At 47.0% G+C, this 12770-nt stretch overlaps 1 protein-coding gene and 1 long non-coding RNA gene across 9 annotated transcripts in view; one reads left to right on the plus strand and one right to left on the minus strand.

Annotated features, from left to right (window-relative positions):
* The window catches only part of Slc22a14 (solute carrier family 22 member 14), a 30476-nt gene extending 18715 nt beyond the window's left edge, over window positions 1-11761 (minus strand). The window contains exons 1-3 of one of the 8 annotated variants that reach the window (XM_076577329.1): window positions 11686-11761; window positions 7112-7255; window positions 489-543 (exon numbers count right to left, since the gene is read on the minus strand). The gene's annotated coding sequence lies outside the window, so the exon portion shown is untranslated. Of the gene's footprint in view, window positions 1-452; window positions 544-5330; window positions 5592-7111; window positions 7256-11259; window positions 11285-11685 lie in introns of those variants that run through there. The other 7 variants (XM_076577330.1, XM_042282039.2, XM_076577331.1 and 4 more) reach the window with 7 other exon arrangements.
* Window positions 5528-8900, plus strand: LOC143274368 (uncharacterized). Its single transcript, XR_013052996.1, has 2 exons — window positions 5528-6501; window positions 7039-8900. It is a non-coding gene; the product is annotated as an uncharacterized LOC143274368 (long non-coding RNA).
* Window positions 11762-12770: the final 1009 nt, after the last annotated feature.

Below are 12770 nucleotides of genomic sequence, written 5' to 3' on the forward strand. Positions count from 1 at the left end.
GGCTGGAATCCTGTGTTTTCATCTGTGTGGAAGACAAAATTGACCTCAGAGAAATAAATGAAGTAGTGGCTACCAGAGCCTTGGAGGAGCGGAGCTAGGGTGGAGAGATGACAGTTAATAGGGATGGTACAGTTGGATCGGAGAATAATACCATCTAATGCTCTGTAGCACAGCAGAATAACTCTTGGTGGACAACAGCTAATTGAATATTTCAAAGTAGCTAATAGCATTTTGAACATTCCCAATGCTAAGAAAGGATGCTTTATCTGAGATAGTGGCTATGTTAACACTGACCTGATCATTACATATTACATAAATGTTTTAAAGTGCTACACTGTACTCTAATATAATTACTATGTATTAATTAAAATGTTAATAAATAAGTTAAAAATAAGAAAAATATCAAATTCATGTTATGTTTTAAAAGGCTTGTCAATGTACTTGGAGCATACCTTATTTTTATCTTCTAAGCTGGTGTAAGAACTCACCTTGGTCCTTTCCTTTTATCGAAAGTATCTTGAAGTGGATGACAATTTGGTCACCCTGTAAGAAGACACACTTAAGACACAAGGACTAGAAAAAGCAGAGAGTAAAAGGATGGGAAAGTTGTATTTGGTAATCAAAAGAAAGTCGGTAAGCCAAATTACTAACAAACAAAGATAATCGCTAAGGGGACCAGAGAGACTGCTCAGCAGTTCAGAGCACTGGCTGCTCTTGCAGAGGACCATGGTTTGGTTCCCAACATCCACATGGCAGCTTGTAACCATCTGTAGCTGCAGTCCCAGGAGATCTGATGCCCGTGTTTAGCCTCTGTGGGCACTGTACACACAGAGACGGTAAGCAGCCATACCTGCAGGTAAAACACTCATTTACATAATATGAAAATCTTCGACAAAAAGACAAATATCAATATTTGGCATCACTAGGAATAGAGAAGTTTATTATCTAAAGATAAAAGCTCCAGAATATAAGCCAGGCAGTGGTGGTGCATGTCTAATCCCAGTACTTGGGAGGCAGAGACAGGCAGATCTCTGTGAGTTTGAAGTCAGTCTACAGAGTTTCAGAATATAAAAAAATGGAAATTCTTAAAATATCTGAACCTAATAAACCTCTTCAAATACTTCAGACACTAACAGGTGGGCAGAGAGAAGCAATCACTCCAACATACTGATGAAATCTCTCTCTCTCTCTCTCTCTCTCTCTCTCTCTCTCTCTCTCTCTCTCTCTCTCTCTCTCTTTTGGTTTTTTGAGACAGGGTGTCTCTGTGTAGTTTTGGTGCCTTTCCTGGATCTCACTCTGTAGACCAGGCTGGCCTTGAACTCACAGAGATCCGCCTGGCTCTGCCTCCCGAGTGCTGGGATTAAAGGCGTGCGTCACCGCCGCCCAGCTCCAGGTTGATTTTTTTTTTAATTGTGTGTGTATATGTGCATCTGTGTGGAGGCATGTGTCTGTGTGTGGGTGTGCTTATATGAGTGCAGGTGCCCTCAGAGGCCAGAGTGGGTGTGGGATGCCCTGAAACTGGACTGTGAGCCCCTCAGGGTGGGTACGGGAAACAGAGCTTGGCCCCTCTGGCAGGAGCACATTCCTACCTCTGCAGGTCCCAATGCAACTCCTCTAAGAAGTCAAATATATTCAGCAATGATACAGACCAACGCCACTTAGAAACTATCTAGCCACCTGTGGGGCACACACCCGTCATCCCAAAATTCGGTAGTGGGAGGATTCCAAGTTTAAGGCTAGCCTTGGCTATGGAACAAGATTCTCCTCAGAAGATGGGGGTGGGGAGGGCATGCTGGGAAAATTGCATGGTCTAGAGCTTTCGATGCACAGTCCCAAGGAAGTTCTGAGCCTAGCACCCATGTGACAGGCTGAGCATGCATGCTTGCACCCCAGCTACAAGATGGGTGGAGACAGGAGGATTGCTGGGATTATCTGGTTTCCAGTCTAGCTGAAAAGAGAGAGAGAGAGGGAGGGAGGGAGGGAGGGAGGGAGGGAGAGAGAGAGAGAGAGAGAGAGAGAGAGAGAGAGAGAGAGAGAGAGCGCCCCAGAGACTCTGACTCAAAAAAAAAAAAGGTGAGGGGCACTGAGGAGACTGACATCATTTTCTGCCTTCATATGCATATACCTAAACACACACACACACACACACACACACACACTCACATACACATGCACACATACATACATACACACACATACACACACACACTCACACATACACATGCACACATACATACATACACATACACACATACACTCACACACATATACACACACATGCACACATACATTACACACATGCACACACACATACACACACAGTCCACACTCAAAATAAAACATGCAATATATAAATTCTAATCAGTGCAAATAAATTTGAAATTAAGAACAATTTAATAGCATTTGATTTAATTTAAATTTAAAAGTCAAATGTGTATTTATGCATTTATAATAGTTAAATTCATTTGTCACCTTCTACCCCAGGCTCCCTTAGTACCCTGTTTGGTCTTGGGGTTTGTCTGGTTCACTCCCTGTGTGTACAATTCTCTGGACTTTAGCAAGCACTGAGGGTAACCACTACTTCCTAAGGACCTGTTCTGTGTCCAGCTCTCCTTCCTCTTCATAAGCCCCTGAACCACGAATCAGTTTGCTGTAGGGATTTTGCTTTTCCCAGAATGTGCCAAGCTGAACTCACACAGAATTCTGCTCTTTTAGGCTTTTTTCCACTTTTAGTAATGTTCATTTTTAATGGTCATCCTGTCTCTCTTGGCTTAATAGCATTTTAATTAAAATATATTTTAATTAAATTATGTCATTTTACCCATCTCTTTCCTCCTTCCAATCCTTCCCATGTACGCCACCCCCTTGATCTCTCTCATATTCATGGTCTCTGTTTTAGTTGTTACACACACACACACACACACACACACACACACACCCCTAAACGCAGTAATACAACCTACTCAGTCAATAGAGCGTTGCTTGTATGTGTATGTACATAATTCCAGGGCTGACCACTTGGTACTGGATGTTCAGTTCGGGGGTTCTTCCTTGGGGAAGACTTATCTATTTCTACCGTCTCCCCATTCCTTCATTGCCTGTCGTTCTTTGTCAGCCCCACGAGACTTCTCTCAGCGTATCTATCAGTGTCCTTAACAGAAAACCACAACTGATCAAAATGCAGAGGGACCAGCGACAATAGGTGGCCCAGTCCCAACTCATCCATCTACACCACAGATCCCACACCTGAGGCCCAGGGATTAAGGGACCAGTGCTGGGATGCTGGGTCACTCGGCAAGAGTATGACTTGCTTTGTAAACAACTATCAACTGTCTTTCAAATGGTCGGCATGACTCTGCAATTCCACCAGTGATGGATGAGAATTCTGTTTGTTCCACGTCCTTGCCAGGAACTGCTATGATCAGTTCACTTTATTTCAGCCATTCTGGGTAGGGTATAGCAGTGGGGTGATCGTTGTGGAGTGCAATTGCTAATGACATCTTTGTATCTTCTCATTTTCTGTCTAGATTTCTCCTTAGAAGATTTACTCTTCTTGTGCCTATGTCTTAATTTCTATATCTGTCTGTCTGTCTATCTCTCTCTCTCTCTCTCTCTCTCTCTCTCTCTCTATATATATATATATATATATATATATATATATATATATATATATATATATATATATATATATATATATATATATATATTCAACTACTGGGCTAAAAACACCAGCCATATCTGCCTAGTTTTAGAGACTTATTTTTATCAGTGTATTCATGAGTGCAGGTGCCTACGGTGTCCAGAAGAGGGAGTCAGACTGCCCATGGAGCTGGAGTTATGCTGGGTGCTGGGAGTCAAACTGGGCTTCAAGAGTGGCACCTGCGTTTAACAGCTGAGTCACATCACACACATCCAAGCCACTGCTGCCTATTTCAAAACCTGTAGCTTAGATATAAGCCCTTGTCCAATGCTCGTTTTTTGTTTGTTTGTTTCCAAGACAGGGTTTCTTTGTGCAGCTTTGTGCCTTTCCTGGATCTCACTCTGTAGACCAGGCTGGCCTCGAACTCACAGAGATCCACCTGGCTCTGCCTCCCAAGTGCTGGGATTAAAGGTGTGCGCCACCAACGCCTGGCTCCCATGCTCGTTTGGCCTCTGACTTTTCACCCTTCTCGTGGGGTTCTCTGTAGAGCACACAGTCTCAGTTTTAAACAAGCCCCAATGTACTTATTCTTTTTCTTTCTGAGGTGTTACTTTGACATTATAGCTAAAAATCTCATTGCCGAACCCAAGATCTCTAAGGTTTTCTGCTGTTTTTCTTCTAGAAGTTTTATTGTATTGTTTCACATTTAAGTCTATGGTCTGATGTGAGTTAATTTTTGTAAAAGGTGGATGTATCTAGATTAATACTTTCCCTATAGATAGACAATTATTATCGTACACTCATTGAGAAGACTACGTTTTCTCCACTACGTTCTGACCAGCTGGCTGCATCTATGCGAACCTGGTGCCGAGCTCTGCTCTGTTTCATGGAACTGTGTGCATACCCTTGTGTCAACACCAGTCTATCTCAACGGTGCTACTTTTACTGGAAGTCTTGGTATTTTGATGCAAATGCCGAAACGCATACATCCCCACAATTCAATCTACTTCCTCGTGGTCATGGTGGCCACACTCAGTCATCTGAACATCAACAGAGAAGGATTAACTTAACTTTGGCGTGAGTCTTCTCACTGCTTAATACTTTAAGAAAAAAAAACTTGTGAGTACCTCAAACATTAAAGAAATCATAGAAAATTAAAGTATAAGTGATAACAATAAAGAATCAAATGTACGGGTGCTTTAAAAGTGGTAATTTGTGGGGATGTAGGGCTTTGGCTGCTTTTTAATAGAAAATTAAAGGCTGAATATCGATCATTAAGTTTCATTATAAAAAGTAAAAGAAAAAGTAAAGAATAAATTCAAAGAAGATAATAAAAATTCAGGCCAAAGTAAAAAAAGGAAGCTGGGTCTGGCACTATAGACCTGTAATTCCAGCCGCTTGTGAAGCTGAGGCAGGAGGATCCCAAGGTTGAGGGCTGCCTAGGGTACAAGTGATGTCGAGGCCAGCCTGGTTAACTTAGCATTACTCAGATACCCACAGGGACTGGTAGTCTGCAAGGCTCCTGGCCACCCTTCCCTCCCCTGAGCACTCCTCCGTCCACGGAATACCCATGGGGACTGGCAATCTGCAAGGCCCCTGACCACACCGCCCTCCCGATCCCAAAGGTCCTGCTAGAAGAACAGACAGTCCAGCACTCCACCTGCACACAGAAAATGGCCAGGTGCCACACCTGAAAACTCACGCGTCCCTTGAGGACAGCCTGCTCTTTCCACAGAGTTCCCACAGCTGAACAGGCCCAGGCACATTCCTGTCCACATCTGTGTTGAGAACGTGGCTCCACACTCACCAGGTACCATCATAATTGCCACCTTCTACACACACCCCCAGTCCCTGCTCCCTGGAGACAGACCACGCGTCCAAGCCAGGGCCCACCTGACTGCTGTCCAGACCCAACTGTGTCCTTGGCAGCAGAACCCGGGGTTCCATTGGTGGCTGGAGAGATGGTGTCATAATGAGATGGAGAGAGTGGGCTGGGAATGTTGAGGGCCATATTCTACTCCAGACACACAACTGGCCACAGTCTTGGGGCCAGAATTGGTTAAGGCAAGTATACAAACTGCCTGTGAGGCAACCTTGTGCCTTTACGCAAATTGTCCTCTATACTGAAAGCCCGTCCCCTCCACATGAAACCCCTTTGTCAGCTGCCCTTCAAGCCTTCCTGCTCCCACACCTGGAAGGGTCTATCCCTACACTACACCTCTGTTCTGCCTCAAGGTCACCGCTCCATCAGCCAGCTTGACAGAACCGCCCGAGTCTGACCCACCTCCCCAGGAGCCAGAGCCCTTCTCCGCCAGTGGAAGTGGGACTCCAGTCTTTTCGCTTGGAGTAGAGGTAGGGAATCAATACAGGACCAGGAGCCAGCCTGAACTGGTTGTGGGGAAGCAGAGGACCTGAGGGACCCCGACTCTGGCCCTAGGACAGGGCTCAGAGACACCTGGTAAGAAGCAGGGATGAGGGCAAAGGAGGCCGGGGACCAGACTGGCCAGATGTCTCCAGCACACAGCATTGCTCAGGACACTGGGAAAACTGGCTGAGAAAAACAGGACATGGGACTTAGGAGGCATCTCAGCAGGCCGAGGGCTCGCCACACAAGTGTAGAGGACCCATGTGGAAGCTGGGAGCGGTGACTTGTGTGGTGATCCCAGCACTGCAGAGGCAGAGACGAGGGGACCCCTGAGGCCAGCTGGACAGCCAGCCTAGCCTGATTGGCACATCTCAGGTACCAGCCACAGATCCCATCTCATCCAACAAGGTGGAGGGACTGGGGAGAAGGCTCAGCAGCTGGTAAAGAGCTTGCCACATAAGCACAAAGCCCTGAATTCAAATCTCCAAGCAGCCAGGTAAAAGCTAAGCATAGCCCTGTCCATACACCTGCATTGCACTGCAGGGGGGGGGGGGATGGGGGAAGACAGGTGGTGGGAGGGGGATGGGAGGGGGACAGGTAGACCCCTGGAGCTCATTAGTCAACCACACTATCTAAATCAAAGATCTTCAGGTTCAGTGAGACCAAATCTCAAAAAATAAGGGGGAGAATGATTGAAAAAGACACCTGGTGTTGACCTCTGGCTTCCACATGTACACACACACACACACACACACACACACACACACACACACACGAGAGAGAGGGGAGAGAGAGAGAGAGAGAGAGAGAGGGAGAGGGAGAGAGAGAGAGAGAGAGAGAGAGAGAGAGAGAGAGAGAGAGAGAGAGAGAGAGAAACAGAGACAGAGAGATAGAGTGAGAAGGTGCAAGGCTCCCAAACAATGGCACCCAAGGTTAACCTCTGGCTTCCACATATGTACATATGCACACATGTGCACACATGTGCACTCTCTCTCCCTCCTTACCCCCCTTCCCGCTCTGAATTTGCTATTAGATAGAAGCCACCATCACAGAGAACCCTCCTTACCGCCACTTGTCAGTTCATGGATCTTCAAGTCTCCACTTACCTGGGAAGACACAGAAATTTTCTTGGTGTCTGGGACATAGAACCTCTTTTCTTCATCAGGCCTCCCGGATGTTTATGGGTCACCTGAGCATCTGGTCCAAGGCCCTGGGGCTCCTTTGAGTTCCCCAATCTTAAAAGCTGAGGCCTGAGAAAGTGGCACAGTGGGAACTCAGCAGTTGGTAAGGACAATAATCAGGATGCGGAGCCACCTGGTTCTGTGAGTCCTGCCTATGGCCTCATCTCTAGGCACTGGAGAGCACTGAGGCCACCTGAGACCGACGCTCCATGTGATAGAGAGATGCTTAAGGGAAAGAAACATTGTTTCTTTACACATGAGCTTAAAAGCTAACATTCATGCCAGCTATACATGTGAATTACCTTTGTTTTTATTTTTTTCCTTTTATTTTATTTTACAGTGCCATTCAGTTCTACATATCAGCCACGATTCCCTTGTTCTCCCCCTTCCTGCCCCACTTCCCTTCCCCCCAGCCCACCCCTCATTCCCACCTCCTCCAGGGCAAAGCTTCCCCTGAGGACTGAGATCAACCTGGTAGACTCAGTCTAGGCAGGTCCAGTCCCTTCCTCCCAGACTGAGCCAAGTGTCCCTGCATAAGTCCCAGGTTTCAAACAGCCAACTCATGCAATGAGCACAGGACTCAGTCCCACTGCCTAGTTGCCTCCCAAACTGATCAAGCCAATCAACTGTCTCACCTATTCAGAGGGCCTGATCCAGTTGGGGGCCCCTCAGCCTTTTTATTTATTTATTTATTTATTTATTTATTTATTTATTTATTTATTTATTTATTTATTTATTTTATGTTTTTAGCTTTGTTTTTAATTAAACACACACACACACACACACACACACACACACACACACACACACACACACACACGATGGGGCTGAGGAGGTGGTTTAGTGAGTACCGTGTTTGCCACACAAGCACGAGGGCCTATGTTTGAATTCCCCAGAACTTATGTAAAGCAGGAGTGGCAGCATACATCTATAACCAGCATCACCAGCATCACTGTAGTGAGATGGGAAGCAATGACAGGGAATCCCCAGAAGGTACTGTAGCTAGAGTTTTCCTGCCTGGCCCACAGTCAGGACAAATCTTTGTCACCCGCCAGTCCCACAGCCGCTCAGACCCAACCAAGTAAACACAGAGACTTATATTGCTTACAAACTGTATGGCCGTGGCAGGCTTCTTGCTAACTGTTCTTATAGCTTAAATTAATCCATTTCCATAAATCTATACCCTGCCACTTGGCTCATGGCTTACCGGGCATCTTCACATGGTGCTTGTCCTGGCGGCGGCTGGCAGTGACTCCTTCTGCCTTCCTGTTCTTTTATTTCTCCTCTCTGTTAGTCCTGCCTATACTTCCTGCCTAGCCACTGGCCAATCAGTATTTTATTTATTGACCAATCAGAGCAACACATTTGCCATACAGAACATCCCACAGCAAGGTACTCTGGGATACACAGCAAAGAGACTGTCCCAGGTGAGACAGAAGGCCAAGAACAATGCAAGGTCACCTTCTGTGGTGATTTAAAAGAAAATGGCCCCCAAAGGGAGTCGCTGTTGGGAGGTGTGGCCTTGTTAGAGGAAGTGTGTCACTGTGGAGGTGGGCTTTGAGGTCTCATATTATGCTCAAGCTCTGCTCAGTGTGATACTGAGATCACTTCCTGTTGCCGGCAAGATGTAGGGCTCCTAGCTAATTCTCCAGAACCATGTCTGCCTGCTTAGTGCCATGTTCCACCATGATGATAATAGATTCTGAAACTGCAAGCCGTCAAGTCAATGAAATGTTTTCTTTATAGGAGTTGCTGTGGTCATGGTGTGTCTTCATAGCAATAGAGACCCTAACTATAAAACCCTCTGACGCCCACATGCCACACATATACACAGCATCCATCCACATGTATAGTCATGTCACTTACATACAAAACCCTGGAATACCATTTGTCTCCCTTGCTGTATGAAGAAACTAGTAAAGATAAGGGTCTTTAACTCATGTGAGCTGAGTGCAGAACTGACGGTCACTTTGGCCCTAGTTTCTGAGGAACAAAAGCCAGGAGATGGCAACCAGGGAGCAATGCAGCAAGGGCCAGTCCCACAGGGAGGCCCTGAGACCTTCTTCTTGCCAATATGATGGTGGTCAAGTCTTGTCCCAGACAAGTGACCTGGGCTGGCCACCTGGCACAGCGGACAGTCATTGGCCCACTAGAGAGCTGAGTAGCAGACACTCCAGAAGGACCGGAAGTCTCTCACTGCCATGGATACATGGAGGCAAATGCAACTGAGAGCCTTCCCTGACCTGCCTGATGCCCAGGATCCTTGACCCACGGAAACGGGGGACAGAGGTTGACAAGGAAAGAGGGGTAACATTCAGCAGCAACCAGGTTTGGGGCAAAGGTCATGGCATCACCGCTAGGTCAATAGGTTTGCTAGTAGGCAGCCTGGAGAGTTGACACATGGTGGCCCCTGTTTGTGAAGCAAGTGGAGGAGTTCCTGGTTGGGAAATGCAGGACAGGAGACATGCAGAGTGGAGAAGGAAAATGACCATTAGTGGAGACAGAAAAGATGTCCATTAGATGCAGGACTGTTATGTGTCCAGCGGAGGCTGGCCACTGAAGTCACAGAAAACTGCAAGTGTACAGTGCATGGCTCTCTTATTGTCTGGGGTACAGAGACAGCACAGGTACTCGGGATGCTGGGGCTTTTCTAGTTGTCACAACCAAACAGCACAAGAATTCAAGTGTGAGGTGCTGGTGACAAGGACCGATCTCTCTCAACAGCAGTTGGAGGACGGCTTCATCTGTGGTGGTAATGTGTTCCCCGGAATATTGTGCACCCTAATAAACTTATCTGGGGTCAGAGAACAGAGCAGCCACAATAGTAAACATACAGGATAGGCAGTGGTAGCACACGCCTTTAATCCCAGCATTCCAGAGGCAGAGATCTACCTGGATCTCTGTGTGTTCAAGGATACAGCCAAGCATGGTGACTCACGCCTTTAATCCCAGAAAGTGAGCCTTTAATCCCAGGGAGTGATGGCAGAAAGCAGAAAGGTATATAAGGTGTGAGGACCAGAAACTAGAAGCTTTTAGTCGGTTAAGCTTTTAGGCTTTGAGCAGCACAGTTCACCTGAGAGGCATCCAGTCTGAGGAAACAGGATCACCTGAGGAACTGGCAAGGTGAGGAAGCTGTGGCTTGTTCTGCTTCTCTGATCTTCCAGCATTCACCCCAATACCTGGCTCAGGTTTGTTTTAATTAATAAGACCTTCTAAGATTCCTGCTACATTCATCCTGTGATCTGAGGTGAGAGAGAGACTAGAAGAGCAGCAGAGCACAGGGTCCCAGTGGAGCTCAGAGTGTTGCTGTACAATGCTTGCATTCCCTCCAATTCGTACATGATACCCCTTACCCCAGGTCATGGTATGTGGAGGCGAGGGCATGACTATAATTAGATCATACCTAGATATGGTCATCAGAGTGGGACCTTCCAGATGGAATTAGTGACCTTACAGGAAGGGGGAAGGAGAAATGTCTCTCCATGCACACACACCAAGGAAGGCCATGTGACAACCAAGAGGAGTGGCTTCCAACCCAGAGGTCTAGAGGAGGGTGAAGAGGGATGCACATAGGTGTATGGAAAGGCTCTTCACCAGAACCTGGCCACACTGGCACCCTCACCTCAGACTACCTGTCTGCTGTAGTGGTACCCCAGGCAGAGCAAGTCAGGTGGAAAGAATGTCGCAAACCAACCGAAGTATTAGCATGCCATTAGAGTTTGAATATGAAATGACCCCAAGAGCTTCGTGTGACTATTTGATACTATTTGAGAAACTTTAGGGGGCGGGGCCTAGTTAGAGAAAGCAGGTCCCCGGAAGCACACCTTTGAAAGCTGTGCATGGTCCTCAGTCCATTCCTCACCCTCTTCCCTAACCATCGGAGAACTTTCCCCACCACACATTCCCACCCCCAGGATGGTCTGCTGACGCACAAGAGGCTCAGCAGCTATGGATGAAAACCTTTGAAACCCTGAGCAGAAATCCTTCCTCCTTGAAAGTTGTTCTGTTAGGGCTGGAGAGATGGCTCAACAGTTAGGCGATCTTGCTGAGTTCCATTCTATTCTGGTACCTACCTTGGGCTGCTTACAGACACCTGTTACTCTAGCTCCAGGGGATCTGATGCCCTCTTCTGGCCTATTCAGGTACAGCATTCACATGGCAGGCTGGTAAACACACATGAATAAAAAAATAAACCTTGAACTTGTTCTCTCTCATGTAGGTCACAGTCACCCAGAAGGAACTAGAGCAGATGTTGTAGTAAGAAAATGAGGTGTCTGAATGAGACTCGTCTGTAGCTAGAGTTTTCTGCCTTGCCCACAGTCAGGACAAATCTCTGTCACCCGCCAGTCCCACAGCTGCTCAGACCCAACCAAGTAAACACAGAGACTTATATTGCTTATAAACTGTATGGCCATGGCAGGCTTCTTGCTAACTGTTCTTATAGCTTAAATTAATCCATTTCCATAAATCTATACCTTGCCACGTGGCTTGTGGCTTACCGGTGTCTTCACATGCAGCTTGTCATGGTGGCGGCTGGCAGTTTCTCTGCCTCAGCCTTCTGCTTCCCAGAACTCTCCTCTCTCCTTGTCCTACCTACTTCCTGCCTGGACACTGGCCAATCAATGTTTTATTTATTGACCATCCCACAGCACTCGTCTACTCATTTATATGAGATTTTGGTAGGAAATGACTTTCTCCAAAGATGACAGTAACTGGAATAGACAGGGCGGCCATGAGCCAGATAGAATAGTTACAGAAGAATGGGGCATGTGATCTGGAGGTGCAGACACAAGACCAGACTTGGGGGAGGGTTCCCACAGACTGAGTTTGGCAAGTGAAACCACACTGAGGAGAAAGGGGTCCTTCCCCCAGCGCCCCTGCTGTGGGGGCTTTCACAACCATCTGCAGAGGCAGGGGGCAGAGCCCTTTCGAGAAGGGCTGAGGACATGGGTTATCTACTGACATTGGTCCACAGTTCCAAGGACAAGGTTTGCACCTGTGGGAGGAACTGGATGACACAAGGGCCAGGCCTCTGGGGACCGTGTCAAAGCAGAGATACAGTTACCCAGAGGAGTATGGCAGCATCTCAGAGCTTGGACACAGAGAAGCCAAGACTTCAAGATGTCTAGTATAGTGGTCTCAATCTCAGAAGTCACCTGTGGAGAGCAGACTGCCAGACCTCTTTGCTTTTCACGCTCAGGCAGAGTTCACAGTTTAACATGAAGTAACCTATGAAATCACCCGTTTGGTGCAAGTGTGTGGGTAGGTGAGTGTTGAGAATTAAACTCAGTGTCTCCCACATGATGAACAAAATCTCTCACTGTAAAATGGGAAGGCTGGGGTCCAGCTTTGGAGGACCCCTGCCCCCTAACACTCGAGATCTGAATGCTGCACCAGCCCCAACAAAGACAACCACAGCACTAAAAGCTGTGTATCAGCTTTTATCTGTTCAACAGCACCCCCTAGAGGATGTGTGTGGATTGGCATACGCTAGCTACCATGTTCTCCTTAAGATTCCCTTGAGATCTGGGGATGGAGAGGTGGCTCCGAGGTCCTTTCAGAGGTCCTGAGTTCAATTCCCAGC

Source organism: Peromyscus maniculatus, chromosome 7, assembly GCF_049852395.1.
Source record: "Peromyscus maniculatus bairdii isolate BWxNUB_F1_BW_parent chromosome 7, HU_Pman_BW_mat_3.1, whole genome shotgun sequence".
In the NCBI taxonomy this organism is placed as follows: Eukaryota; Metazoa; Chordata; class Mammalia; order Rodentia; family Cricetidae; genus Peromyscus; species Peromyscus maniculatus.